This window comes from Oryzias melastigma, linkage group LG14, assembly GCF_002922805.2.
Source record: "Oryzias melastigma strain HK-1 linkage group LG14, ASM292280v2, whole genome shotgun sequence".
In the NCBI taxonomy this organism is placed as follows: Eukaryota; Metazoa; Chordata; class Actinopteri; order Beloniformes; family Adrianichthyidae; genus Oryzias; species Oryzias melastigma.
This window is the reverse complement of record NC_050525.1, coordinates 3,571,197-3,575,629: the sequence shown is the minus strand read 5'-3', so window position 1 is coordinate 3,575,629 and position 4,433 is coordinate 3,571,197. Positions and strand designations below refer to the sequence as shown.

The 4,433-nt window shown below is 40.0% G+C and overlaps 1 protein-coding gene across 1 annotated transcript in view; it reads left to right on the top strand.

Annotated features, from left to right (window-relative positions):
- The window catches only part of atp2a3 (ATPase sarcoplasmic/endoplasmic reticulum Ca2+ transporting 3), a gene marked incomplete in the record, with an annotated part of 52,712 nt that overhangs the window by 1,404 nt on the left and 46,875 nt on the right, over positions 1–4,433 (top strand).

The window sequence follows — 4,433 nt, the reverse complement described above, 5'->3', positions numbered from 1 at the left end:
TTGCCACAGATAATATCTCTTTCACTTTTAGCAGTGAACTTCCTGCCTTGTGCGAGCGTGCTGTAGACGCATGCTAAAAAGAGGGAATACCCTCGTCCCTGTTGCTGGGCTCATTCAGCCTCAGGGGGGGTCCATTCAGGCTCCTTGTGAACGTAAAATGTTGAAAGCTGGAGCGGAGGGGGGGGTGTTGGATGTACTTGTTGTTTTTGGCGCCTGTCAGTACGGGCTGATGTGCGGCTGCTAAATGACTCTTTCCGCTCTGCTACAAAACCACAGACTTTGTAAATGATCAAGGACTTCCTCTATGACCTTCTGCGTTTTGTGTCGGGAAGCATCTGAAGCTGTTTGCGGGTGGAGAAGTGACCTTGATGTGTATGCATTGTCTAGTTAGTGGGATCACCTTATCTACAGAATCTTTTACCAGACGCATCCACAAATCAGATCTTGTATTAGCTGAGTTTGGACGATTGCATCAAAGTGCTGCATGTTTGCAAGAAGACGATGAAGGCAGATGCTTCTCTTGTGGTTCAAACTTTTCTAAAAGGGGGCTGACACTCTCAAAGCTGTCTCTAGATGGTTTTATTTTTGTAGGATGGAGAATTTTTTTCACGTTCAGAGAATCGTCTCAATACTGTTACCCAAACCCCCTTGACTGAACTTGTACTCCTACTACCTCTAACACAGGATGAGGTCTCATCTTCCAGCAAGATTTCTCTTGTGTGAGGACAAAGATGGCTGCACGCAGGATAAACCCATGAACTAGGGATTATGGGAGGGCCAAAATATCGATATCGCGATATTTAGTCTTGCGATTGATTCTCGATGTGTTCTCACCAAGTATTGACCTTTTACTTTTGTTTGAAGAGGCTGTAAATTGTTATTTGTCCTCCTTTGTGAGACGTTCTTTCAGAGGTAGACGGTGTGTCTGGCAGCTACTTCAATTATTTAATTTTTGTTCTGTTGTTTACAACAATTTTGCACTAAGTAGTGACGCTGCTGTTCATTTTTACTATTTTGTTTCACTGAATGTTCCAGTGACACTGATTTAATTGGTGTCAATGCTCGTCAAAGACATAGTATCACTGATTTCGGTAATGTTACACAAAAGTGTCAATTATTTGTTGAAAAAAATAAAGCAAAAGTTGTTTATTATGATTGTGTTCAAGCCAGAAAATAAATGGGGATATATTATTCCAAAAAATGTAAGTTCTTCTATATATTGTGAGTAAGTAGAGGATTTTTTTTTTACCAATTATTGTAGTATCGTGATATCATCGATATCGTGAGCCATGTATCGGATCGTATCAGGAGGTACCCGGTGATTCGCAGCTCTACTAGGGATACGAGGAAAAGTTGCGATATTATTGATCCGAATTGCAATCACTTGGAGTAGACAAACAAAAGGATTTGCAGTGCAGCAGTTTTATTTAAATAAAAGTCATAAATTATTCCACAATTGTTCTCAATAGGAGACAGATAAGAACGTGTATGTCAGGGAAATTCACCAAAGAACAATTTATGTACCATTTTGGAAGTACTGGCCAAAAATAATATGGACAACAATTAAGAAATATGTAGGTAGTTTTTGTGCTTGGGCTTTTTATTACTTTTTCTGTCTATCGCATACTCCACCTTTGTGATAGACGTATTGCACAAGCTTTAAAGGAGGTGTCAATGCACTTTTGATTCATTGTACAGGCATTCCCCAAACCCTAAAGTCTTTTACACTCAATGTTTTGTGCTTTTGAAAGGAAACTCCTCCCCCACATCGATCAGAGTGAAAGTCTTCGAAAGTCGTCTTAGAAATGTAGGGAAATAGTTGTTAAAAAGTGGACGGTTCTTCTTCATGCAGTTCTTGTTTGTTGGTTGTAGCCTGTTAACCCGTTCAGTTCATCACCTTTAGTGTGGAATTGTCCTGTCACTATGTCAGATCACTCATCTCCACAGTGTTGCAGCAGCTTTGTGTCCACTCAGCCTCATCGTCTCAAGTGTGCTTCAATGAACGGGTCAATAAAAGTGCACTTTGTCCTTGATGCAATCAACTTTTTTGAAGAAAGAAATCACTGAAACACAGTTGATTTGTTGTTTTTATTATTTAGTTTTAAACTTATTCTTCTTTAGGTTGAATTCTCAAACAAATATTTTAGAGTCGGACGTAGCGATTAATCGGCACAATCGATGAATGCAAAGATCGTTGGATCTGTCCTAGACAAGTTGTTAATTGAATCGACCTAAACCGTTATAAATTGTTTCAAAATGACATAAGTTGATTATAATCAATATTGGAGAATACCATTTGGACTGAGACATCAGCAGACAAACACGCCAATGTGTCAAACAGTCCAATGTGTGGAAACACTTAGAATTCAGCTAAGACGTGATCATACAGAGTGGTAGAATGTTCTATTCATTTTGTATTATTTTGATGTGAAAAAACAACTGTGTGCTGAACTTTATCCAACAAAACTGTGAATGGATTTGACATCCATTCTTGTTTTCGTCTTTGTTCACACATTTAATCAATTATCTTGCAAAAAATACAAGGAATCAGGAAAACTTGGTATTTATCTCTGAGTCACACTGGTGGAACTTTTTGGATAAAGATGTCCTGGATCAGTAAATGGGATCGTTCAAAATGAACAAATATCAACTATGAATCGTATCACCAACCACAAATTATGATACGAATCAAATCATTGTTAAAGTGAATGGTTACACCCTTAATATTTGCTGATATCAATGTTTAGAGTGGTCTGGAGAGCTCTCGGAAACCGGCTGTGCTTTCAGATCCCACGAGGCACTCCCTCGAGGAGAGTCATTGCGCAACAAATTCAGGTTCTTCTACCTGGTTGTGCATTTCCCCGCTCGTCTTTGTACAACTGTGTTCACAAACGCTGAACGAAAATGAAAGGACTCTTCTCATTTGTTCTTGCAAAAATGATTCTCCTGGTTCTGGGAATGCATAGGATGCATTCCTTGTTGAGTTGTGATATACGACTGCTGTAACTTCACTCTGGGCTTTGTCACCAAAAACAATTAAACTTCCTCTATTGAGACTTCAGTCTCGGCGTTTCTCTTCCTGTTCAGCAACATTAAAGCAGCCCGCTGTGCTCGCTCCAGGGTTTGAAACACGCAAGACGTTGAGCTACTTCCTGCTCCTCCTTCACGCCAGCATGAGTGAGCACACTTCTCAGTCAGGGCAGGTCTTCTTCTGCTATTTTAAAAACCATTTGTTTGAGAGTTTCTGTAAACATCTTCCTCGGTTCTGGCATTTTTTTTTTTTTGAGCTGAGAAAGTCTAGTCGAGCTGTGCAGGAGTCCTTGGAGGGTTGAGCCACTTCCCCGCTCCACTGGGCTCTGCAGGTATTGGCTCAGCTGCCTTCAAAGGAGCTGTGATCCGGTTCTCGCTCATCACTTGCCTTCTTTCCTCCCACCTCTGCTTGTCATCGTAATGGCCTTATGTTAAGATGATGTTGAGTCACAGAGCTTCAGCAGAGAGCCTGGATGCTGCTCTGCAGGAAAAAAAAGGGCGCCAAAGTTTCACGCTGTGAGAAATCTCTTATCAAACTATTAGATTTCCATTAGTAGCCTTTCATATTTAGGCTTCATCATAAATCCATCCTATATTTGTGGCGGAGTTGCTCTTTTTAAAGTTCTGAAGTCTAAAGCGGCTCTAACTGTTTCTTAAAGATCAGAAAAGTTGTACAGCATCAAGCACTGGATTGGATAGAAGTGTTGCTCTGGTTTCTAAACCCAGAATAGCTTCTATAAATATCGTCTTGTTAGCACAGATATATTTTGATACGTTGCTTTAGGGATTTCTGTCTATTTTTCACTGCCTTCAGTGACTATTTGGCTACAAGGTGGCCAAGTGCCATCCTTGGAGTCTGTTTAGACATAAAAAAACGACTCTTTGTGCAGCTGTGACCTCGAAGAGGAAGCTCTGAAGGCCTGACAAGATATCAGCTCCACACTAATCATCTCATGCATGTCCTGCTCAGCTGACAGTGCTTTTCCTTTCTAACATGCCCAACACGCCGATATAAGAGAAAACGTCATTTTAAATTTCAAAAGTCGACGTCTGTCTGAGTCTCACTAATCCAACACGAGATCATCGAGCTCGTCTGCATAAATTTGAACATTCCAATCCATCGTTTTGTATATGTAAACATCACGCAGCAGTGACGGTTGATGTTTTCCTTCCTGTCTGTGTCCAGCACAAACACAATTACATTAAAACAGATCAGTGAATTTAACACTGTAGGTAATTGCATTGAGGAGGATGTCATTTCCATAGCTTTTCCTTCAGATTCTCTAGTTGCATCATCAAGTTTTAAATGTTATTCTGTGTAAGCTGTGAAAAAAACTCAAAGCCAGTCGAGAGTCTTTGGTTTATTGCAGAAATAATGTTAATATGAATTTAAAAAATGGACA